The sequence below is a fragment of the Apteryx mantelli genome, chromosome 1, assembly GCF_036417845.1.
Source record: "Apteryx mantelli isolate bAptMan1 chromosome 1, bAptMan1.hap1, whole genome shotgun sequence".
NCBI classification, from domain to species: domain Eukaryota; kingdom Metazoa; phylum Chordata; class Aves; order Apterygiformes; family Apterygidae; genus Apteryx; species Apteryx mantelli.
The window spans coordinates 77106523-77134008 of record NC_089978.1 but is presented as its reverse complement, the minus strand read 5'-3'; positions in this window follow the sequence as shown (position 1 = coordinate 77134008).

Sequence of the window (27486 nt, the reverse complement as noted above, 5' to 3'; positions counted from 1 at the left end):
TGGAACGCACTTCAGGCTTTGTACAGTGCTTTTGTTGGACTTGCTCAGTAGTTCTGCACAGAAGCACCTTGGCCGAGTGGAGGACTCAACAAACACAGAAAGAAAGAAGCAGCATGAACTGGAACTGCCCTGATGGACCAGGACAAGGAAGCTTTTTGGTGTGGAAGGAGGCAAGACTGTGTGCTGTATGTCAAACAACATGGGGTTTGGTTTGGTGATTCAGGACATCCCTCTGAGTCCTATGTTCCTCAGTGATTACATAGGAGAAGGCAGCCACTTTCACTGGGAACAGAACTTAGCAGCCCAAAACAATCTGCTCCATAGGCATTTATATCTCTATCAGATGTCAATACTCTATCTGAATGTATAATAGGAGTCCTAGAAACACTTTATCCTCCAGAGAATTAAAATCAGGACAAACTCCAAAAGCAAAACAGAGCAAACACATACACTTCTGTGAGTGGGACCAAGCATATAAAACATAAAAAAGAAGAAACATTTCATACCTAATCATTTGTTCTGTCAGTGCAACTCTTTCTTTTTTTTTGCCTAAAAACTGTCCAAAAGTAGGAAGCTTCTTATGAATGTGTTTGCAGTTCAGAGTTGTTTGACACACTTGTGCAAACAAATTGTAGCTTATTTTTTTGCAAACAGTTTGCTGCAAATGCTCATTGAGGGAATTCATTATTCTCAAATCATGTTTTGATGTTTGTAATCATTCACCTACTTACGCACTCAGATGCCACAATGATAATTAGAAAGATATTGTTGTTTCTTTTCCCCAATTGGATGACCTAACATGAACAGACAGGAGCAATGCCTCAGCAAATCACTGGGGCTCATCATTCTCCTAGGGAACATGTGGAGAAAGAGAAAAACAGAAAGAAAACCTGAGTAAAGTAGAACTGGAGATTTTGGGGGCTTTTATTTTTGGCTGCATTCTCAGAAGAAATAAAAAATTAAAAACTGTAAAATATTTTTATTTCAAGAAAGATGGAAGAGCTGTATATATTATTTTCAGCTCCTCAATATTTTTTCTATTCACAGTCTCATTATAATTATGAAAAGTATCAGTGTTCGACTGTATAAAGACAACCTTCCAAAGGATCCAGGCACCTCTAACACTTGATTATAATACCTGAAATCTGTCTAGAGAACATGAATGCCTGGTATGCATTCTTTATCCTACCAGTATTATTCTTTAATAGCCTTACTGAGAAAGTCACATTTTTAATGTTTCATTTTAAAGAAAATAACTTTTAAAAGTTTGAAATTTTTGTAAAATCCCATCTTGAATTTTTTGCTAAATGGAAAATTCTATTTTGCACTTCAGAATTTTAATTCAAAGTGTACACTACTTTTTGGTTTAAAAAACCAAGATATTATGTTTCAAGTGGTTAAAACTAAATTATCACTTTGAAAAATTATTCAAAATCTTAACTTCTTGTCCCAGTTTAAAATGAGAGATTTAAGAAAACTCTGTGAAGAGTAAACATCATTATTGATGGGATAGTTTATTAGAGTTGTTTTAACTTGTGCTGGTAAATCTTTACAAACCTAGCTACCCCTTAGCAGCATTCTAAAAGACAGACAATTATTCCTATGCATATGAAGTATGATGAGAAGGACATAGTGATAACATATGCTCATGGTGCTTTTAGTTTTTTGATCTGAGAGAGAAAAGAGTATGGTTGCTTATTTTAATAAATTAAATGGTTTTCTTAATTAAAGCAAGTTTGGATGTTTATGCTTTCTGTTACCTAAAAATACTTTCAAACCTCAAAGCAGATAGCACCCTTCACCCCAGAAGAGCTGCTTACATTTATACAGAATCCAAAAAGCTGCTTTTAACATTTCTATTTTACTTTTATTTTCCGTGTTATTTTAGAAAATGCATATGCTGTTTGTATACATTATTAGATGGGAGCCTTAAATTGCAAGTTGTAAATATCCTTCAAATGGTAAGTTGCAGAGCAGAGAACCATACACATGAGAAACAAAGAGCCAACAAGACTTACTTCTCAAAGAATATGGACCCTTGTACAAGAAACCAGTGTGGTGTAATCATGATCTTTATTTCAGGAAAGCAGCTTTGTAAGATATTTCTGATTTACTGAGGTCTGATTCTGAAAGAATGAAAGGATGTTCTGTGTAGAAGTAAAGAGGTAAGCATGGATGTATTATCAGAGCCATAAACTATGTCATAAAAGCCGGCTTTCTTCCTTTCCTGCCTCAGAAAAACCTCAGCTTTAGCATCTACAAAATTCTTATTGAAAGTATTTTCTTCCATTCATACACTAAAGCCTTCAAACATCAAGGAAAAAAACAAAGACTGGAAAATATTCCATAGAAGATGTTGGTTACTTTGGTCTAGCTGATGTTTCCATGAAAGAATACAAACTATGGTTGTATCTTAAAAGCTTGAAACGAGCAGCCTCTGCTTGAAATTTCTAGTTGCAAATATTGTATACCTTTTGCACAAATCTGCACATGATGTTTTTGCCTAATACCTTTATAATTTCGGTAGTGATATGTCTTAGGTATGTTACAACAAGGCTCTGTATGGTGCTGCAGCTTCTTCTAACACAAGTCTTTTGAGGAAATAATATTCATAATAATTATAGAAATATTTATGCAGCAATTCTTAAGTTTTTTTAAGTTCAGAAATATAAAAATCACTTTTGGAAAGTCTGCTAAAAAGGAAAAAAATCTTCAATGACTCTTCAGTTCTTACAGTGATTCTTTGAGCTTAATTAAGTTGAAAAGAGTATTTTGAAATCTAGCTAACTCACATAAAACATATCTGTTTAGACTTATTTAAACCAGAATTCCAATTCTTATTAAACTCTGAAACTAAAATGATATAACAAGAAACAGTCTGGTTAAAACAGCTAATAGAAAGAGGCAAAACTAACTTTAAAAATATTTCTGAGGTTTCCTTCTACATGAAGAAGGCAGTGAGAAGCCCAGGAAAGTGGTGAGCCAGAGAAAGTATAGCAGAGAAAGTATCCCTATCAAATCCAGACAAAATCCTGAGGGAACTATGTATTCCTCTTTCTATGAAATCATAAAGATCAACTATAGTAAATTCTCTTAATTGAGCAAGAAATGCTCACTGATCCTGTTCTCAACTCTGTGGATTCAACACTGCTCCATCCATTTATTTTTCAGTTGTCAGCAACAGCTGGACAACTTAGAAGCAAAGAGCCGAACAGGAGGAGAATCAACTGACCATTACAGCAATGTGTCTGCAACATGCTGATGGCACTGAAAAGTTTTCACGATGAGGAGCAAGAAGTTGTGAACTTTGATAAGGAAGTTGATGTATTTTTTTTTCCATGACAGCTTTTAATAGGCCATGGTGATATTTAATTTAAAATTCTTGCAGTATTTCCTCAATACCAGATTGTTTATATCATGTATTCAGTAGGAGACTGTATATGCTAAATGCTGGTAACAGGGATACTGTGGGATTTCATTTGTTTTTTAGTTTCTTAGGTCCACTTCAATGTCCACCTCAAGTTAACTGCATACTTATATAATCTGAGTGACTGATTTAAATACTTTCTTTTATTTCTCTTATAGAAGAATCAAGTGTGTGTGGATTTCTATGCAAATGCTCTCAGAACAGCAAAGAGCAACATGATCATGTTGCAAGAAATCCACAGGCTATCTTGTGCAATGTCACATCAATGCTCCTCTTCTATAGGCAAATAAAAATTAAACTAAATTTTGAAAGTCTATTTATTACTTTAATCTGCTTTCCTTTTGTTTGTAGACTTGATTACATGTGGGAATACACATCTATGCTTTAAAATGACTTTTCTGAAACATTTTGTGAATATTTTTTTGTTGTGAGACAAGATAAAATCATAAGTGATACTACGACAAACAAAAGATAAAGGATAACAGATTCAAAACTTCTCAGGAGAAAACTTAAGAAGTAACAAAACAGAAAGTTAATCCAAAGTTAAGCTCCGAGCAGAGCATAGTGCTTGTGAATGATGCTTTGAAAACCCCAAACACTAAAGCAGGGACTAAGCTAGAGCCAGTCAACAGGAAACACTAAACATGGGGGATGAGAGGTAGCTGAATTTCTACTCCTCTTCAGAGCTCCTGTTTTGAAGCAGGAATGAAAGAAAGCTTTCTCCACTAGAATCACAATCCCAGGATCCTTTTCTTAGAACAAGCACCTACCGTTATTCTTTGAATGCAGAGAAAAGAGATCAAATTTTTTTGTCTTTTCTACACTAAACTAGAAGCTCCAGTCCTTGCTCAAGAAGTGGGAGACATAGCTTTATTTGCTTTCCCAGCTAAACGGATTCATGCACAAATTCCTTTGCTCCTAAAAAAAAACCCTAAACAAAAGACACTGGGATGGGACTCCTCAAGCCCACTCCTTAGGTTGGAGATAGGCCATTGTGCAGCCCAGAAGGTGCCTAGAAGTTGGGTCAAAATCGTGGCTCAGGAGGAAGAGAAGGCAAGCAGAAAGTCCTGAACTGTCCACAGGCACTTGTTTAGTAAGAGTCCCACCATCTCAAAAACTGGCTGGGTTTTTAGAGCATTGTCTGTCCTCAGAGTCTAAACCATATTGAGTTCACATCTAAAGTCTTTAGCTCTTTTGAGACTTGAGTCTGATGAGGACTATCTCCCCAGGAAAAACTGGTGAGCACTCAAGACAGGCATGCCAGCATATCATATAATACCACATGGAAGTGAAAAGTAGTCAGGACTTGTGTGCTGAGCAGAAATATCTCTGTTCACATGAAAGTCATTCAAGCAAATAGCTGTTGCTGTTCTATTATTCACAAGCATCGAGTTAAACTGGTCTCTGGTGTCTGGCCAATGGTGTGAAAATAACTGTAGTCTTATGTATGCTGTCTCATATACAAAATATGTACATATACCAAGTGAATTCATTTGAATGTGCTGGGCTCCATTTTTAGTCACTATCACCATTTCATGACAGTCATTTGTCACAAATAATTTAGTAGATGTGTACATGTTCTCTTAGCCCTAACTCTAAAGGACACATTAAGATCTCTGTAGTAGCCTATGTGCCACAATTTTGGGGAACAAATCCATCCCTATGCCATATTATATTAAACAGTGTTCCATTAATAACGTCATATAATTGGTCATACCAGCTCACATAATAAATTACTACAGTAGTTACGGCAGAAATGGAGATAGAAAGGAGTCTTACCTGACTTAAAGACATATTCTGATTGCAGACAAAATGGAAGAGTCCTAACTTGGACACATTTGTTCTTATCAGCTGTCATATCTGGGAATGGTGAGCACAGATGAATTGTTTCCTTAAAATATCACCCTAATTTGCAAAATTGGAAACGAGGAAAAAGAAAGTCTGAGAAAAGGGACACCACAACAACTGTGTAGAATACTTTAGCTGTCCAGTAAAACTTTTACATATTTCAGAAATGGTCATTTTCCACAACAGGACAGAATACAGGAGCATTTGAAAATCTGTACCAGAATAAATGAGGAAATAAAATACAGAAATGTCAGTAAAGGAGTAAGGATGCTGATTCAGAGGTATATGAGTTTGCTTCTTGCATATGGGAGATAAGGTTCCTCAATAGTTCTTGTGAGGGAGTACCTCTCTAGAGTTTCTCAAGCTGAGAAACATTTCCTGACAAAAGTTCAGCTGAAATAGCTGTATGGCCAATCAAAAAAAAAAGGGGCTGTGCTGCTCAGCAGTTTCTAAACAAAAATGGCCTCATTTAAAATTCAGAGTAGGTTCAGATGATTGTACTGAGTTTGAATCTGTGAGTGCTGTAGAAAAGTGCCAGCTGCTGCTGAGATGCAAAAGCATGTAAGGGGCCCACTGGTTTGTCTTGATGAATAAGACAGCATTAACAGAGAAGAACACTCTGAGCTATATGCCACTGCCATCTTTTTTTTTCAGGAAAGTCCCACAAAGATCCATAAGATAGGGAAAAAGTTGCTAAGACTAGTAGAACAAGAGAAGTTGCAGTTACTAGTAAGGACGTGGTGGTGCATTTTTGCTAGCATTTTTTAATCTCCTTCCATCATTTAGCTTGAAGGGAAGTACAGCATTAGTGAAGAGAATTAACCCTTCAGTTCTGTAGAAGCATTAACAGACTCAGAGAAAACTGCAGACTTACGTTAGAGTGAAACAGTGTATGTTCTGGTACCTAGAAGAGGCCAGGAATGTTCTCAAAGGAACTGATGAGTCGAGATGAAGAAAATGAGGAATGGATGACAGCAAATTCCAGTTTTGAGTCATATATTTTGTGCCACAGTACACACCAGTTATCCTTTTTTTTCAAATCCAAAGTTGATCTCCCTCAGATTTTCTCTGCAAACATTTAGGAGTAATATGCTTTTTTATTATACATTTCTGTTTCTATTTAACTAAATAATGACAAATTCAGGAAATGTACAGAAAGTTTTCAGGAACGTTATGTTTCCTGTAATTGCTACAGTGGATAAACGGTATCCAGAGGGAGAGGTTAATCCTGAGATACTGATGTATATCAGCCCATGCACCAAAAGCAATACATTAAATAAAGCCAGAGGTGAATCATTTTTCCTGTCATTTTGATTTTTAGAAGGTTGTTCAAAGCCATATTTGGCAATTCTTGCTTAACTGCAGCAAGAGTTAACCATAAAAAGCCAGTCAGAGAGAGGAATGTGAGTGAAAGTGATAGAATGTAGACCTATATCTAAATTGTTTTAATGATTTCCAGTATTTAGAGATAAATACTTTGTATTATTTGTTTCTTCTTCTTGGTCTTCCAGAAAAAATCTGGAGAAGCCTAAAAAATGTTAAATTGTACTAGAAGGAGTGTGAGATGCCAGACATACTGCTATATCATAGTATCCTCCTTAGTAAAGAAAATAACTGTATTCATGTAAAATCATTATTTTTTGAAAAATATGCACTGTCGCATAGAGTGAAGAAAATGGACGTGCTCAGCTGAGAACCAGAGGCTCATGAAATCCCTATATTCTCACAGGTGTTCTTCCTTTAATATCTGTTCTAAGAAAGAATTTTTTTATTCCCATCTTCACTTCTAGATGTTCAATAATTATTGACAATATAATGAACATCATACGTTACTGGCTGCAGCCAAGTATGGTGCTGGAAAGCTCGGCTGAGGTTCCCCAAGGACTTTGACTGGCCACTCTACTAGCACTAACAAATTGTGGGATATTTTTGTGATTGTCCTTGTGTCCCTGTGGGGCTAAACAGAGACCAACAAACTCATTTTTAACAAGTGGACTAAAGTTACATTTGAATTCAGTCCTCCAAAAATGAATTTCCGGAGTGTTAAACAATTGCACTAGATTTTAGCCCATAAGGAAGATTTTCATAAACTGACTAGTGATCAAAATCTAATTAGTCTGTTTAGTGAGCCTAGCACATTCCATTGTATTTGCTAAGTCAAGAAATTATATCTCAGAAATTATACGTTCCTGTAGCATGCCTTATGAACACAGTATTACTGTAGTTTGGGTAACCACTCTCACTACACTTTGCTTAATAGACCTTATATTTTATGTTTTCAATGAACAACTCATACAGGGTTGAGCCAAGGGCTTAATCACTCTTAATACAATAAAGCAGCACTTTAAAATATTATTAACCTCATCTGTCTAGATTTGGAACTAATAGACCATTGTGTGTGTATTGTCTTTATCCCTGCCAGTTATGTACATATTTATTAATCCACTCTTCCAGAGGAAAAATTTCTAAAGGAAAACCAACGGTAACCTTCAAGTAAGCAGGCACAGGTTAGAAGGGCACTAATTAAATGTCAGACTTGACAGATTAAAATTATGAAATTTAAAATCACCATGGAGCTCTTTGTCATTGTCAAATTAGGAGTCAGTGTGATGAGGAGCATGGAAGTGAATGGTTTAATGGATTGAATGGGAATGTGGCTTAGCAGCAGGCTTTTCTTGAATTCAGATCAGTCTGTAGTTCAGATCAAAGGCTGCTAGTTCAATTTCACATTCAAAAAGAGTTGTAGCTTACCTGCATCAATAATAGCTGTGCGTATATGCACGTAGGTTAAAAAAAAGCAAAAAATGAAGACAAATATTTTTCAGGAGAAATAATTTTTGCACAGGTGATTTATGGATTTAGATTAGAGTAGTAACATCATTTTTTCTATTATTTGGCTATGGGGTATTTAATGAAATTTTAAAGTCAAAGTGTTCAAATTGCATTCATTATTTGTTTTTGAAAGCAACTTTATTTAGCAAAGTGGAGGACAGGAAATATCTAGTGCTGAATAGGTTATGTTAAATCAAGAAAGATTAAATTCAGGTGAGTGGGCCACATTCTGTGGCCCAATACCTGTTCTGATATACATTTGGAAGAATGCTGCTGACTTCAACAGAGTTTACACCAGTAGACACAAAAGGCATTCAATAAAATGGAAAAGTATGGCATTTGGAATCAAAACACTATTAACATTTAAGTTTGCTTTCTAAGTAAATGGACTTAAATGACCGGCATTGTTAAAAAGTTTAATTTACATACACTTCTATATATACACATATGTACATGCCTATATACAGTTTTATATATGTATAAAAGTGTATGCAATTTCTTTCAAACATCAGATGTGGACAATCTGAAGATCTAGCTGTTGTAAAGTAGGTCCATAAAATGTAAAATTAAAAACTTTTCCTTCTGAAGACGTTCAGTCATATTACTTGTATGTTGGCAGAACTTTCTGAAGCCCTTTGCCACTTCTCCTGAACAAATCAGAAAATTATTATGTTGCCATTCTGAAAAACTTCTGATAAAGGATCTCTTCATTCAATATAGTTTTGAACAGCATAAGAGATACTATACAACGGTGACTGAAATCAATAGGATTGGATTTTAAACAGGATTTGGTAGTTATTTAAACCGGTGGGAAGTCTTTTAAATCATTGGGAATCTTTCTATTGAATTTAAAAGATGTTGGATCAAAGCTGAATTCTTTAATCAATATATCAAAATTTACATTACAAAAAGCATCAATAAAAATGTCAAGCCATTAATAGCATTCATAATGTTTGGTGTTTTCTTGAGATAAGTAATATGTTATGATGAAATTATGCCAGGTAACTCTTGTTCCATGCTCTGGTTTCATCCAGACACTGATTAGTACATTTAACAGAACTGGCATCTTCAATTCAAACACCGATTTGGAGTGAGGTGTCTTTAGCATACTGTAAACTCAATAATCAAGGCATCCACCTTCCATCTCAATGGAACATTGAACTGGAAGACAAGACAAAATAAGTCAACAATAGCATTTCTGGGGGACACTGCTCAGTATCTTCATGTAAGACCACTCAAATGCAATCCCAGCAGGTCTCAGAAAAGTCACTAATGTGTCATATCACTGACATCCTAGGCAATTTTAGATCTGTGTTAAGATGAAAACACAGCAGATCCTCAACCATCACAAGCAGAAAATCTCCACCATAATTCCTGAACTTTACCCAGGTTTGCACCAGGTTTTATCTTTCCTTAACAAAGTCAAAGAGATGAGAGGGGCTTCATCATAACCTCTCAATAATCTTAATCAAATGAGGGCTGTAGAGCAGTTGCACACAGTGGCAGTATTGAGTTCTTGAGCAAAGAGAGTCATCAACTAGTTCTGTCAACAGCAGAATGAGTTCTCTGACTGTACTTCACCAACTGCAGTGATGTTAGTCTAAGGAAGATATTGTGGAAAGAATACCCAGACACCTCTAATACCTCAGCAAATATCAAAGAGCTAAAACTATTGGAGAAAAAAGTGTGTACTCTCCATTCCCATCCTGTGTTTACAGAAGACACAGGAACCAAACATGCTGATTTCTAACTACAGCACAATCAGAAATTTCAAGAAAAGGGGAGAATTTACCAATCAGGCAAAATGGTTTAGGCTAGTCTGAATCAGGCAATCTGGAAGAATTACTATCAAATTTTGTATATGCCTTGGTAGAGGCCAAAAATACTCCTATGGTTTAATACTAAATAAAAATACAAACTGAACTACACTAAAAATAAAATAAAATAAAATAAAATAAAATAAAATAAATAAAATTTCAATAGAGCATTTGGTAAGCTCTCTTTATGACTTCTACCATTGATCCTTAAAATATGTACTCTCTGTCACAAGTCATATGTAAATGAAGGTGTTTGGTGAGGAAGAAGCCACTAAGTATAGATACCCAGGAGGAACATTTTCAAGCAAGAGATAGACAGTTGTTATAAAACCATATCCAAGTGATTTATCTCAGGAACAAGAAACTCCTTGGAGATTTTATGCAAGTATTCTAAACCATCTGAGTTAACCTATCTGAATACCTTTTGCTAGGGACATCAAAGGATACTGAATCAGTTCTACCAAACATTAGTCAGCAGGGTCATTTTTTGGCATGGGAACAAGCATGGCCTCAATGAAAGAACAAAGAAGAAAGCATAAAACTGTCAGTAAGTTCTGCCATGGACTCTACTAATTGCTATGATTAAACTAACAAATGCTTATTTTTCTGAGTAAGCAAATAATTACTGTCAGTATTGGCCATTAATTACCCAGTAGTAAGTGAATATCTACACTAAACTTCAATAACATTTTTTTTCTTTTGTAACAAGTGATTTCAAGTTTTGCAAAGAAAGCAGATGCTTCTGCATTTAAATACTTTTATATCCACATGAAGTTAATAAAAAATACCAGTCATTCTAAAGAGGTTATGATGCCAAATAAATGACATTTATTAAAGGCATTTTCCTCATTTTTCTCTTTTATGAACACTTCCGAAATTATTTTTAAAAAGCCAGTGATTCCTCTTGAGTTCGAAACTTTCATTTGCCAGAGTCATGCATCATTTATGCATTCCAAAATATCACAGTGACATACATTTCCAGTACATTATCTTATAAAGGGGTGCAAGCCACTTAGAAAACAAAACCTTTAGTCCAGCTGCATGTTGGCCTTATTTTAAAGCAATGTGCTGAAGGGGGCTGATGAATCCCTCCCTGAGAAAAACTCTCTCTTTGATAAAAGAGGATGTATATGGGCTTGGCAAGGGCAGGAGACCACTGCACAATGACTGCTCCTTTGGGGCAGTCCAGGGAGCTGTCTCTCCAGAGTCCCTCCAGAAGGGCTCAGGCATTTATGCAGTCCATTACTCAGACCTACAGCTAAAGAGGTGTGAGTATAATTGGGGTTTGTGTCAGGCCCTGTTTAGTTACTGTACTAGGCTGTGGCAGGTCCACTCAGGTAGGTAAGCCCAAGGCCACTCTTGCTATGTACCACATTCTTCCCCTTAGTTCTGAAAATTTTCTCAGTTCTACACATAGCACTGAACTCCCATCACTTCTTCCTTTGCCTTTTTTGACCAAAAGGGATTTTCCCTTTTCCTACTTACGTCCCAGATTCACACATTAGAATCCCTTTTTCTTGTTTTAGGGCTTCCTGGTTAGGGATTAAGGGGTGAATATTGTCATTCTTTTTTGGATTTGATTGGTCTCTTGAGAGTAGCACAAACTTATCTCTTCATATGCACATCATCTGTAGTAGTTCCTGACATCGTTGGACTAAGGAAGCAACACAGAAGACCTGTGAAATGACTCCAAATGGCTGACCACTAGGTTTTTAAGACAACTAAAGTCTTGCAGATGGTTAGGAAGAGAGCAAGGCCATGAGAGAAACATTCTAAGTGCAAAAATAAACCCAATAAAATTTTTCTAAAGAAAAAAGGTTGTCTCTTGCAAAAACATATATGTTGATCATCTTTGACTGCCAAACAAGTTTCTCATGGTAGATTGTGAAAAGTTATGCAGAAAGATATAATTTGGTGAACAACACAGTTCCTGTGTGGATTCTGCGGTGTCTAACAAGGACCGAGCTTTTCCATCACTGGACTCACTAGAAAGGTTTCTCTACTGTATATGGCTATTTTAATTAAATCTATAAGAAATTAATGCCTCTAAGATCTTTTCCCTTCTGTCAGATATGGATGAAATTGGTTGGGGGGTTCCAAAGTTATTAAGGAGACACACACAGAGGAGAAGCACAAACACAGTAATTGCATGAGCTTCTGTATGTAGGTAGTTAAACATCATAATCATGGCCCAGAACAGATAGATGGTTTTCTGTCCCAGTGGGTAGATGATAACATTCAAAGAACATGTTTGTCATGCAAAATTATCCTTTTCAGACATACTCATATGCAGTACAAACCCAGCTGGGGTCCATTGCTCCGCTAGCTACTCTGATATAACGTTGCAGGGCACTTAGTCTGTTTGGCAATGCAGCAAGTGCGTACTGCCAGTTGCATCTGGCAGCTGTCACTGAATTCAACCTACATAAAGAATAACAGATGACCTGACTTTGGAAATTGCTGGTGAGATGTAATGCCTTTTGCCTCTAGGTGACCTGCATACGCAGGTCTACAATTTAGCTTCTTGCTGGCTCACAAAAGCAGGGACAACCTGTAGCTCTTGAGCAACACGCAGCTCAAGAACAATTCAAGTGCAATTCTCTGTCTGGGATTATATAATACAGCCAGCAACAGGGTTGTGCTGGCATAGAGGCTGCTAGGTATGTTGACTAGCTGTGAAAATAAGTGAGCCAGTTGGGGCTGTATGGTAAATCAACCTTGTCCTGAAATGGGTACCCAAAGAGAGCCACTTTCCTCCTCCTCTGTCTGAGGTCTGATCGGGGAGATCTTTCTCCTCAGGGGGTAAATGGTAAGTAGTCTTGTGTTTCTCAATCATTTGAAAGTCTTGGAATGTAATTCGTGGGATGACATAGGTAGTACACTCAGAGGTAGTAAAAGTCTTGTGGAAGTCCGTGGCATTAATTGCATGAATGAGAGCTCATCAAATTAATTCAAAAGTCCTCTTCTGGACTGAGCTGTGCTCATGGCACAGGCGGTAATCCCAGCCACTCGTCTCTGCCCAGCCAGCACATAGTTATCACTTCCAGCAACCTGCCTGATCTCCCTCATTCACTCTAGACCACAAGGTCTAAATGGTATCACTGGTTGCACAGGCAGGGCCAACCCACAGCAAACTGGGGAAGTTCACTTGAATTGCTTCTTGGCAGAAATCAAGAGTAGTTCCTCAGAAAAGCAGTTACAAGGACTAATAGCTAGTAGCATCCAGCACTGCTGGATCCAAAAGAGGATGCTTCCCTAATAGCAACATAAGGCCAGAAGGAAACACCTGGGTCACTGAGACTGGTCTCCAGAGATCTCTGGCAGTGCATTGTATAATCTCTTGCATAAATTTGTTGAGTTCCCCCTATTCCCAGCAGAAGTCTGTTCCTGAAATTGAATGTTTTGTGATAATGTGCGTAAGTGCTGAACAATCAGATACTAAAATTGTTCATTTAAGAGTCTGTATTAAATGATGATGAGGAAGAGGTCAAGAAAGATTATATATTGTGATTTTTAACTGTCATTCAAATGGTTTCTAATTTAAAACAGAAGAGATCAAATCTGAAATCATCCATAAATTTAAAAGAATTGCTCTCACTGTGATATAAAAATTTAGGAGCAGATTGCTGTAAGCAGTCAAAGATCAAAGAGACAGCGACAACAAAAATCAAGCTGTAAATTTGTAACCATATATCCTTAAAGAACAATATATTATTACAGCAAAGATGACATTGCTTACTGAAATGGGCAAATTAATTAGACATCATTGATTCCAATACTGTAACTTCTAATACAGTTTAGTCTATATAACCATACTTCTGGTTAGAGAGCATAGTATTTTTTCCTTTGTTAGAAGACAATTTGGTGCTACTAGATTCAGAGGAGACTACATTGTTTGTCATAACGAAGGTGGTCAGATACCTACCTAGGGTCAGTGAAGGTCTGGTGAAATTTCTTACACTAGCAAAGGAAGTGAAGCTTAAAAACACAGGATAGCATTTTCCAAGATGGTGCCAAGTAAACTGGGAGCTTAAAGGCCATTGAAAATCAACTGGAATTTATGTCTGTCATTTTTTGGAGGAAGGCTAAGAAGAGGGCAGGAATGAATACCTTACCAACAGTAACATCAGAAATCTAAATATTTTAAAAAATGGAAATCCATTGTGAATGAGATTCAATGCCTTGAATATCAGAAAAAAGTGCAAAAAATAATATCAAAATGTCTCAATAGTTCAAGAAACGTTTGTGCAGTCCATCATCTGAGTCTCATGTTATACAGTGAACATGAGAACCCAGCTTTCCACCTACCAGTCTCATAAAATACGGATTGATAGGTACCTGTAAAATAAATTGCTTTTTCAGTTCAGATCTTAGCAAATGTATCCATTCCATTTCCTTTAGCATGGTTAGAGCAAATCAGGAACTTTGATCCAGAGGAAAAGCAAAGGTCTGAAAGCATGGGGGTGGGAGAGAAAAAAGTAACCAGACTTATCAACAGACTTGTCTACAGCCTGGTGAATCACATTGGCTAAGTGTTGTGAGGAATTATATATTGCTTTTATCCACCTATCCATCTGTTCTGTATATAAATAAGTCATGTAGTCCCTTTAAATAGATCTTTATAGTCTATTACTTTTCAGAGGCTCTGAAAAATCAATCAGAAAAGATAAGTATGAAAATAACATCTTTACTTGTGTGCTCCCCTAACAATATTATGAAACACTGTGAAAATCCACAAATCAGCACGCAAGGATTTGTTCCAAGTTCCTTGAAACTGATAGGGTATTTGGCCAGTATTTTCAGTAAGAGCAAGCCAGAACATCTTCTCATACTGAGTCTGATCCCTGTAATTAATTACTGGGGGGGGGGGGGAGGGTTACTTCTATTTTAGTCTAACTGCAGTATTTCTTGTAGATAGAAATTTTGTGGTGTCATTAATAAAATATAGAAACACAGATGATATAGTATTCATCTCATCTTAGATCCATCAATTTAGACATCTGAAATTTAGATGAGTACTATAAACTAGTCATCCAGGTTCCAGCTATAGGTAATGGAAAAAGCTGATCTTCCAAAGATGGCTCATGCCACCTATTTCAGAAAGGATGGCTTGTTCCTGCCTGCAGGTGCCCCCTTCCAATTTCACTTCCAAATACAACTATGCACGTGGGTAAGGAGAACATTTTCTGTGAGAAATCAGGACTAGGTTCGTATGAGAAGCTTCCTCTAGGGAAGAAGCAGCAGGTGCATGAGAAGGGAACAGTAGAGGGGACCCGCTGGAGATGCCATGCAAAGAAGCTGGCTAGTCACAGCCATCAGATCAAGGTCGGCAGGCATGGGAACAGCCACATCTCCATGCTCCGGGTGCTCCTGGGGGCTCCTGCGCTAACTGGGAAGTTTACCTAAATGATGGGCTGGTCCGTAAAGATAGCAGCTGTGTAGCTTCACACTCAAGACTCTTACATTTAAGTGTCCGCCTGTAGGTCGCTGTATGTGAGCTCCTTTTATAGAAAGTGGAGCTTTCAGCCAAGTTTCAGTTGCCTGATCACAGGTGACTAGCGTCAGCTGAACCGTCCTGGTATATCTAGGGTAAAGATATAGTAGCTGAAATGCAGGAATATGAGATACTTATGCCCTTCTGGACCAGCAGGTAAAGGGCAGGTGGGGTAACCTGGGACATCCCAGCTGGCACTGGATGCCTATTTGCAGGCAGCTGAACCAAGCACGAGAGCTTCATTGATTAAAATACGAGCTAGGAACCTAGCTCCCATGTAGTCATCAACATGGGAGGACATATCTTTGTCTGTGCATGGAGTCTCACCCTAAGGGCCTAAGCTCTGCCAGTCCTATGCAGATGTTTCCTATAGCATAAGGCTCCTCAAATGGCCCTGAACACCTATATGCGGGCAGCCAAACAGAGCTTCTGTGTCTGGTTGCAGAGATCTTCTCCTCAGTATGTTTGCAAGGTGTGAGGCACATCTGTGGAACTTAAGAGGTTATAAACATCCTTGAACACACTGGCATAGCTATTCTGTTAGAGATATTTGTATTGCCAACCTTTGCAAAATGTAATTACATCATTTCCATCTGCTTTTCCACTGAATAAGGGGACCACTCCTGTGCAATGAAGGACAGTCTTACATCTTTAATCGTTCTATGATGTCGGTGCTAAGTGACCTGTCTTCTAATCAAGGATGCAATGATATTGCATTTCACACATAAAACCTGAGTGTACAAATTCATTCAACTGGTTTTAATTTGAAATATGAGCATTAGCAGCTGTACAATTTGTGACAGACTGATCATCTTTATGATGTGTCTGTTGGTATAGCCAATATTTTATCTCTTCATCACCTGCACTTAAATCTTCTGTGCCTTTGGATGCTGTGCATGTGCAACATGTAATAAAGAAACTGAATTACCTCTCACCCCTGGAGAAGGTGATCTCTCCAAATCAGCACAGTGGCTATTGGCAGGCAGCACACATCATTTGCATTGTGGCTGCCTGCACCCTGCTTGACCTGCGTATGAATACTGCAGTTCGCCTAATCCCTACTGCTTGCCCAAACAACTCAGATATAAAAAAGTACGATAATTGCTGCCGTTACCTGTCACAGGCATTGCATCATACTGTAGTATTCTTGAGAGCTTGTACAAAATAGCCATAGTGCTCAACTGGCAAGAAAATTAAAGAGTTAATAAATTCAGACCCATTATTTTTCCCTAACTGAATGTATAGGAAATAAAGGAGAGGTTTTGTTTTGGCAGTAAATCAGCTCCCACCCTCCTTTTGTTTGTTATTACGGTCATGGTTCAAAGCCCTCTGCAAAAACAAGGTCCCACTTTATTATAGGACAGTCAGGTTCAGCGCACAGCTTGCAATAAAGAAATTAGCAAACCAGAAGCTGCAATTCTGTAGAAACACTCAAAAACGAAGAGGATTTAAAGTGACAAGATCCAATTAAATTTAATTACCCAAGCTGTATTTTCATTTTAACTGACACTTTTTATTAAGGAGCCACATGCACTAAAGCTAGAAACCTGGGCCAAATTGCATCCCAGTAATACAGTTATCTTATGCAAAATTCTGAGTATCTAATTTTCTAAAATGAAATTAGAGACATGGGGTTTGTAAAAGGTTCTCTTTGTCTGATACTATAAGATGCTGTTTGCAATGTACCTACAGTACTGTATATCTATGTTACGGTAGCACCTGATGTACCTAATAAAACTTATTATTGGGGAAGAGTCTCAGCCCACATTTATTACTTTTTAATATAGATGCATTCGGTATAGGACAGAGAAAATTAACAACTGCAAATCTAAAACTCTTGAAGCCTAAAACATAAAGTGTTAATGACTTTGATGTGAGAAAGTTATTTATTTTTGTATCTGCATCTTTTAATTTTAGGCTTAAACAACCACATAAAGCTGGACCAAATGATTATTTTCACTCCTCCTTATTTCTCCTCATGGCAGCAAAGCAAGGTTTCAGAGAGCAACCCGCTATGAGACTTTCACTTGGCAGTTCTTTCGACGCCTCTGCTTTTAAGCAATATATAACGAAAAATTTGAAACAGAAAATTTGAAAGGCAGCAAACAAATGGTTAAACAACTGACAGTGAAACAGGAGAAGGCAGAGGTGCACTTAAGCAACCTTGAAGCAGTGGGAGCTTGAGGAAAAGCACTGCTGTGCCCCCAAACTGTCCCTCGCAGCCCTGCAGGACAGCAGATGCAAGGGCGCTGGGGAGCAGGGGGAAGCTTTTCCCAAGGGCAGGCAGCACGGCCTCCCTCACCGTTGGCAGGCAAGGCATCTGGGATTGCACCTAAGCTACTCCTAAACTTATCAGCTTTCTAAGTGGAAGAGGGTTGTGGCTCCATTGGCTCTGTTTTTGCATTGAAGAGGGGAGAGGAAGAGTGGGATACAGTCCCACTCTCCTTTATTTGAAAAGTGAGAAAATAAAGGATGCAAATGCCTCATGGGGGTGTATTTGTAGCCAAAAAAAAAAAAACAATTTGTAAAGTATTTTGAGAATGGAATGAGGCATAGTCACAGTCAGATGGTTCTCCCTACAAAGTGTCAGTCTGTATCACTCCCCTTTGTAAATTTTTAGCTTAATTCCCTGTGAAAACAGTAAAGGGTGTGGGGTATTAACACCCACCAGAACAAACAAGAGGATAATCAATGCCTTAGCACTGTAGCCAATCCACATTCGCACTAGGAGAGTACAGCTATCAAGAGTTAGTTTATTTATTTAATTAGTTTTTGTGTAATAACACATGAAAAACAAATATACTGTCACCTTCCCAAAAGGAATAGCTTCTTTGAGGAAATGCCATACCAGTGCATTACAGGGGTTAGAGGGCAAATGCATCATACCATCACTCTCTCCTCTGACTCCTCAGCTGTGTTCCCTGGTGCACGATAGCCAGAGAGGCTGGTGACAGAGTGAAGTAGCTCATTTTGATGGGAATTCGTGGTCTATTTAAGGGAATGTTGTCCAGTGAGGGACCCAAAGGAAAAAATGAGGACATGAGGCAAACAAATCACAATTTTCATGAAATACCAACAGCATTCTCCAGCTGGAATTTTAAATTTTCAGACCCAAGTTTGGTTTTCCTGGAAGAAAAAGAAAAAAAAAATCCAGGTTCTGATATATTCTAAACCTGGGAGGTATTCATAGCCAGCTTAATAAATAGTTTATCTCTCAGTAACAGAAATGTGGTGATGGCACAGTCAGAAAGCATTCATCAAAGAGCCACTGGGCTCATACAGATAAGTTAAGCCAGTTCCTGTAGTTAATAGCACCCAAGGGGGTGATGTGGTTAGCACCCTTTCTAGCTATCTTTGACCTCCTATCTTGAATAGCTCTCATATACACCCAAGGGCAGCCTATGGCAAGAGTCCAGAGAAAATCTCAAACTTGCCTCCAGATCCCTAGCACGACTCCTTACTGGATCTGCCACCAGTCCCCAAAACCATTACAGATACACATCAAATTTCCTTTGTCAAACACATTCTTTTCATTTCTCTTTTCATATCAAAATTAATGAGGAAAAAAAACAGTTTTAAGCAGAATGGAAACAGATCACTACATAACACACTTTTTTTAAAGGACAACTTGAAGGAAGCAGGCAACACACATAGGCAAAATGAAATGAACTACTTGATCCCAAGCACCAGGACTCCCTGATGGGGCTAACCTCAGTCCGTATACTACAGAGAGCCGAAGGTGGGTGCACCGATTGGAGTCACGCGCCCCACATTCCACAATCACAGCTTCTCTGAGACACACCATCACAGCCAGGCTGGGCATCTGGGCAATAGAGGAGCAGGACTTGTCACTTTTCCAGTGCAATTGTGTTTCCATCCAGCTCTCCAGTCCTGGGAATCCTGACAGAAATATGTTCTGCCACATGCTGATTTGCCTCCTATTTCTTGCCTCTATCTGCCTAAGCAACACAGTAGGTCATAAACAGTGTGCACTGATTCGGCCATTAATTACAAAAATGCTACAAATACAAGTATTTTGGCATACGATCCCTTCTAAAGATACTATGCATCTTAAAAACAGCCAATCAGTTGCTGTGAATAAGATCATCTAACTCAAATCCTTTGAAACTCAGTCCTACTCTGAGGAGATGTAAGGGAAGCACTCACGATGGCATCAATGGGAGTTGCTTCGGGTTTCTGAGGTGTCAGCTGCTACTCAGAAAACAATAGACAGGTGGAATTTGGTGAACATCTTGATGACAAATTAATAAATGACTTCTGCTTTTCCACCAGCTTTTCCTAAAAAGCACTAACACTGAAAAAAAAGTTTTTCTTATCTTGAATAAGGCAGTAATTTTTCATAACCTCTTCCAATCTTTCTATTATTTCTGTCACTTGTGATATTTTTCTGCCTTGAAATACTCATGAAATATGAACTTTAAAAGGACATACAAAATAACCAAGGAGCTTCTTCTCCTTCCAGTTGAGGGATATTTAGTCATGTGATAAATTAATTTAACCAAGATATCAAACATCAAGCAGACTGTCAGAAAAAATGACAAGTTATTATACAAGTTATATACATCTTAATTTTGTAACTTCCAGTTACCTGCTCAAGACAATTTCTTCTTTTACTACCATGTAAAATTCATTAATTATAAATCACACTTATAAGAACAATAACTCAAGAAAAAAAATTAAATTTAGGTTATAAGCACATATTTGTTTAAAAGAATGTAACATTAAAGACAAAAAAAAACCCACCTAGCATTCTGTTTCAGACACACTGTGAATGGTTTTAAAACACCATTCAGATAAGCAAACAAATCATTTCATTCTGTCATGTACGGATTTAAAATTAAATGGTGAGCAGACTCAGTTGGCTCTGCCTAGCTGTAGAGTATGTCTAGTTTGTAGCATCAGGGAGACAACATTTTTGAGGTCATTTCTATATTTGTCTATCTGAAAGTCTTCTATCTGAAAGTCTTCATTAAGATTGGAAATGGGGGAAACTGCTTCTCTTAACTTCATGAAAATATGTCATCTTGCTGGTTGGTGAGTCTTGCTCACAGGCTCCAAGTTAGATCAGTCTTCAGATTTGAGGTCAGGAGAAAGTTTTCCCAAGCTCCAGACTGCTTGTGACTGCCAGGACACTCTTCATTCTTCCTGGGATTATCTGGGAGGGTTTTTTAACAAGTCCCACACTACTGCAGAACTTCAGGGTTTGATGAGGCTCTTGACCTCTCCTGCTGTTTTCCTGAGACATCTTTTTTTGTGAGTCCTGTCTTTTCCTGTAGGGCTAGGTTTGCACTGGCATGCTGAGAATGGCAACAAAACCAAAGCAAGCATTCATGTCTTAGGCTGAGTCTTAGGCTTCAAACATGGAAGAGGGCAGTTTAGTTTTACTATCATGTTCTATACCTTCTATGGATAACAAAGGGACTTTAGTCTCCATGACGGTCACCTTGGAGTCTACAAATTTTGTTACATACATATATGCATGCATGTATATGTATAAAATAAAATCAATAAAAGTGAAAAAATAAGCAAATAATTAAAATTCTGACTAAAGAGTGCTGGGAGTAGGTCTAAATAAATGCCAACACTTTCCAAGGAGCAAAGCAAGACTGGGAGAAAATCCAGAGATCCCATTTGTTTGCCTGATTAAGCTGTATTGTTATGTTCTGTCCTCCTTTCACACACACACCCCTTTTGTACTAATCTTCCCTACATCTGCTGCCAGCTAGGCCAAACTCAAACAGCAGTGTCAGTTCAAGGGTCAGAAAGGTCAGCAGTGACACCCGATTTAAGTGTTATTCACTCTGATGCCATGACAAGACAGATACAGCGTGGCTTGACTAAAGTGATGTATGTTAAATTTGTTGCAAATTACTGGCATGATGGATCTATTGATGACCCATTGCAGCTGTCAGGATGTCTCTATCAGTCTCTCAGCTACACTTTCCCCTGCTGCTCTGCCCCATCCCCCTCTCCCTGCTCCCATCAAGCACACGGTTGCTTTATAGTCTCAGAGAACCTCAGGGTGCAATATGCAAGGAAACAAAGCAGCAGCATCTGTTGTCAACCTGAAGAGCATTGGAAGTCACTTGAAAAGGTATAAATGTTTGGTGTTTTGTAGACTTAAGTCAGTGTTCAAATTCACATACTTCTTAATCTGGACACCCACTGCAAGCACCTTTACCAACAGGTTTTCAAGCTAACACTGTCTTCACTCAAAATATTGAACACACTGATATTTGAGCTTTTGCTTGAAGTATCTTATTCATCTGAGAAACTCTTCAAAAGGGGGCAAAGCTTCCTTTTAGCTTTTGCTCTCACAATAGGGCAGAGAGATAACTGACCCAGATCCTCCACAATGGAAACTGGGAGAGCAGAAACAGAAGACGTAGACAACCCCAGGACATTCCCTTTCCACTGCTCCTTCCCCTTCAGAGCAAAAGAATATCAAGATTCCTCGACAAGCGGCACTATGGCCATGGGAGGGAAGGGCAGCAACCACTTTACAGCAGGTTCCTCTTAGCATCGCAGCTCACCTACTGCCCATGGTGGCTGAGAAGCTCCGCTTTGTGCCCCATGGGGAGGAAGGTGCATAGGAAGCCAGGCCTGACACATGTCTTTGCAGTGCTGCTAGGCTAGAGCTTGGGAGAAGCTTGCAAGCCCGTTCTTGTAAAAGAGTGAAACAGATAGGAACCAAATCCTCTCAAGTGTCATAGATCATTTCTACATTCAAACCAATGTCCCTCCTAGGAGTCCACAATCCTGGGCAGGTGCAGCAATAATTACAGAAGTAAAGCCCTTCCACACATTTTAGCACATATAGAGGAAGCCCCTAGTCATGGTGATAAATTATATCCAATTCTATAATTACATCTAAGGAGCATCTTATGCAAATTTCTTCTGTTTATAGCACTTGATTCGGATTTTTTTTCATTATCTCCATTGTAGCTCTGAGGCTTCCTAAGTTAGTTTTGTTCTTGCTTCTAATTATCACCACTTCCTGCTGTTGCTGCTCCTTTTGTTCTTTCATTCTGACCCACAGATTGTCTCTAGCTCATCTCTTTAGTCTGGTGTTGCGGAGTTATCTTTAACGACAGCTAATTTCTTCACAAGCAAAGGGAAGCACAACTCAGTCTCACTCCATGCATTCTCATCAATTTGCATTGGTAGGGTATGGCTCAGGCGCTCTTGCTCTCTCATTTTCTTTTGGATTGTGCTAAATACTATCCAGTGAACAGGGACATTCAGGGCTGGTGAAATGCAGTGTCCTAACTGGAGAGACCCTTGACAGTCAGCATGCAAGAGAGTGCCTGGGAGTCAGAAGATGTTCCGAGAACACAGGTCTTATGAAGGACTCTGCAAAGAGAGCTTGCCCAGAATCCTGAGGCTGTTTGTCTTAGGAAAAAGGGGGAGCAGAGACTATAATTGTCTTGTTATCAGTTGAGCTTACAGTTGGAAGACCAGCAGAGCTAAAAGAATTCCAGTCACACCTGTATCTTTCATCATGATGCACATCAGAACCCTTAGAGAAGATTCATTTGGAGAGCATTATTAGTTCCTGCATATGCAGCCTAGTCTGACATTACTTCACCTTCCGTGGATTTCAGACTGCTTCTCTTTGCTGCTGCTCATTCTGTTTTTAAGGCCCTGGGACCCCTGAGCTGACTTCCATCCCTTCACACCATCACTCCTGTGGCATTTTAAACAATGTAGTTGCAACTTCCTTTGAATACTCAGATAAAAGAGAATTACTCCTTCTGACCTCATACATTTTAATTTGAGTAGTCAAAATCCTAAAGAAAGGAGAAGTAAATAAATCTAGGCCACTTTATTCTTAGAATTGGAATAATGACAACTAAGGTTGTGGTTCCTTGGTTGATTTTAAACCCCTAGGAATGGTCATCTGAAGACTTTGGCTGATGGCAGAAATGAAACACTGATAATCTGAGACAGCCTCTTGAAAAAATAGTGGGCCCTTCAGCATCAAAGATTTTGATAGAAGCAAACAGAATTATGCCTAGATACACTTGGACTTAATTGAGCTCCAAAATGGTACAAAAACAGTACATAAATTTTATACTCAAATCTCTTAGGTGAGCATTAAAACATCCTACAGCATTATAAATCATTATGTATGGTATCCAGGTCTAACTTTCCTGTACCACAAATAACCATACAACACTAGTCATCAGGTTGTTCTAGTGCTTGAACAAGCGAGCTCACCCCAACTCACACATTAGTAGCCACCAGCTGAGGCTGAGAAATGAGAATTTAGGAGGGTACAAGGAAAACATTTTGAAAAGTCTGCAGCTACAGTTCAACCTGCTTCGGTGAAAAATAACATAACTTCAGTTGTTCACATAAACTCACAGCTTAGGATTGCTTCCAGACTCCTTCCAGCCAAAAGGCTCTCAAATCAGAGCACTCATGAGTATTTATTTGAACCCTACCTCATCTTGACAACTGACAAGATGAGAGCCATGGCCCTTCTCAACTAGTTTACAGCAATGCACCATACCTCATAGTGCAGTAATTAGGAAACACCTGTTGATAGTGTACACTGCACCACATCTTATCAGCAGGACAGGCAACCATGGATATTTTGTCCCCGTACTCTACTTCTTCTGAGGAATTTAATTAGATTATCATCTTGAAGACTCTGTCTTTTTCTATAAGTCTGCTGATTACTTTGGCCAAGAAGATTAAGATAAAGCTTTAAGTTCTAGGATGACAGAGCTGTCTGCACCACTTGCTACCACTTGTCCACATGTTCTCAGCAGCCATCCCAACTCTGCAGAATTATATCTTACAAGAACTAAACATCATAACAAAGCTCATCACCTTCCACTCCAAGGGCAAGCAACATTTTTTATGGCATCATCTTTACTAACATAAACAAGAAGCAACTCTTGTGTGCATATATATTTAAAAATCTTTAAATAAATCTCCTGAAGGCAGCTCTCCTTTAGGGAAGATGTCAAAATAAAATAGATGACAGTCCCACTGATTAATGTTACACTACAAATATAAGAAGCTATATAGAAGAGTTGGACAAATACACATAAACTATCATTTCATTGTCGTGAAAAATGGAGACCAATCTAATAGGTCTAGTACAGAAAACAGTAATACTTCATAGGAACCAGAACCCCTTTCTCCTCACCCATGGACCTATATTCAGGTCTAGCAGATAGAAACACTCTTGCTTGCTCTCTCTTGGCTAGAAAATACATTCAGTGGCTAGGGACTTACGCACAGAACAGCCAGCAGCCTTGTGATAAGGTGAATGATTTGAGACTGAATTTCTTCAGGCAAAGGCAGAAATTGAACTAGAAATCCCACTTCCTGGGAAGGCTCTGACCACTAAGCAATTGCTTTAAAAAGCTGTATTTCACAAGAAAGTGTGAACTACCATTATGTTTTAAGAGCTGAGTCTTGTAAGAGCACCTCTCTTTCAAGGCCCTCAAGGGAGTTAAATGACAAAGAATGCCTCTTTCCTCTGCTCTGGTTGGGCTTGGCACCGAAATGCTCATTGGTGTCCAGATCAAGACTGAGAAGCATTACCTTCAGCAAATTCACGGTCAAAGACCACAGTGTCTCTGATACAGAAACGCTTAGTGCAACAACAGAATGAAGGTTTTGAGGGTAGAAATTTTGAATGTAGGTACCTAAAATTGGTTTGAATCTCATTTTAGATGGTGTATATTCTATTTTATATATAACCCTCATTTTCTAAAATCTAACAAGATCATAGCCTAAGGTGATATGACTTCAGACATTGAATACATTTTTTACTTCAGGAAAATTACAATCATCCACATGGGTTTTGCATCTTCTTCCTTCCTTTCTTCTTTCCTTCTTTCCTTCCTTCCTTCTTTCCTTCCTTCTTTCCTTCCCTCGCTTGCTATCTCACTTTTTCTTTATTGTGTTTTTCTTGTTTTTTCCCTTTCTCTCTTTCTTTCCTTCTTTATTCTTTCTCTCTTTATGGGGGGGGGGGGGGCGGGCAGAGAAAAGACAATGGTTGCAGCTTTCCAGTCCAATATAAGAAAGATGCAAATATCTGTGGGACTGTGACCTAATAAAAACCCTCTAATTTGCCTTGGACTGGATAGACTTTTAAGTGGGTACACTTGTAGGCAATGAAAAGAAACTGCTTATTCTCTGAAGTAAAAACACTTTTTTTTTAAGACACAAAAGCAAATAAGACTATAATAGCATGATATAGTGATTGTCATTCAAAAAGGAACAAAAGTCTTATTTTTTGCTAGATGTTGTAATCTGAGCTATTAATCAAATATGGATATTTTATTGTACTGGTAAGTTTTTATCATGTTAATATGCTTCCCATCATATTGGAGAGATCTGTTTCTCAAATGTGGACCAGAAGGCATCCCAATATAAAAGCAATGATGTGCAGTATGCACATTGTTAATAAGGTTTATTGAATTACGTTACTAGTTTGAAGAATAACTTTCTAAGCAATAAAATCAGTAAATACCACAATGCCATTTCTACCTGTTTGACTTCTCTTGTAGTATTGCCACACATCAGCTCCTGCCGAAGAAAGTGCCTCCACACTACCACAATTCTCAGGTAAACATCTGACACCAAATAGCATGCCTACAGGAGAATGAAGTACTCTGGGATATAAAAGTGCTGACAACAATTGTCATTTGGCATCAGTAATCCCAGGGAATTTAGTGTTTGGAGGAGGGCAGCTTTCAGTGTAGCATTTCTTCCAATTTGCACGGCCACATCTTGAGAGCTCCAGGTTATATCTATTGACTACATCTGTGTCTTTCTGATCATTACATACTCTTTCTTGATGCCTATGCAATCGGGAATGTCCTCACTGTTTAGAGGAGCTAGTATGTACCTGCAATTATTAAGCATGGCGTCATTAATAACAACTATTACCATTAAACCTTTAGAAAGTCTTTCCAGACAAAAACGAAAAGATGATTGGATTAAAATCCATCGTGTAATAATAATAGGTAATGAATAATATATCATATATCTTGATTACAGCTCATCTCAGGCCAATTATCACTAAAACAGATATAGACAAAGCAAGCCAGATGGTCTAGTAAAGAACGCCCATAAATATCCCAGCCACACACCCTCTAGCATACAGTGCCAAGATCTGCTTCCTCTGTTCACAGCAGGTAGCACCTTTCTGGGGAAATGATATCTATAAGCAGTTTGCTGAAACCAAAGTCCTTATTTGAAGAGTAAAATACAGCATAAATGAGGTTTATAAGAAATAAAGCTGGAATAAAATAGAAATGTAAATGCAGGTAAGTCTTGTGGTAGAGTGTCTCTCAGATATGAAAAGATCTGTATAGTGTCCCGTCCTTGTGACTGATGCTAAGCAATTAGGATAAAATAAACTTCCCACAAGATGGCTCAGTAACAAACAAAAAAATGATTGTGTATGAAACCACTCAGGCTATAACGAAACTAATCCAATGGTCAGCGCTTTAAATTGCCAAGAACTTTAGAATCTTTTCTCTTTGTCATTCCTTGGGGCTTCTCCATGTGCTGTAACTTCTCTATGCATGGAGAGTATAGTTAGTATTTTCATTTGCTGCCTAAATAGCAAATTACCCTGTAAACAGCCCACAAGAGCTGGTCTGTAATTGAATTGTAACTGTTGACTTTAGACATTTGGTATATTTGCTGCAAGAAGTAAATTTTCAAAACTTCATCTTGATGCAGTCAGACAAAATGAAAGGTAATATTCTTTATCTGCCACAGATTGCTGCAGATGAACTGCTTTCATATGAGCTTAAATAAGATTTAGTGTATTCCATCCTTCAGCTGGCCACAATTGAAAGTGATCAGGATCAATATAGCTGCCCCTGAATGCAGCCCGGTATTGTGCATTACAATAGAGGAAATGGCTGTATTCAAAATTTTCCTGTGTCAAATTAATTTCTATGTTATCCCCAAATTCAATTAGATGGGAACCCCATGTAACTAAAAAAGTGTCCGACATCCCTTAGTGACAAATTACGGTGCTTAGTGTGCATATCAAGGTGAAGTGTTGA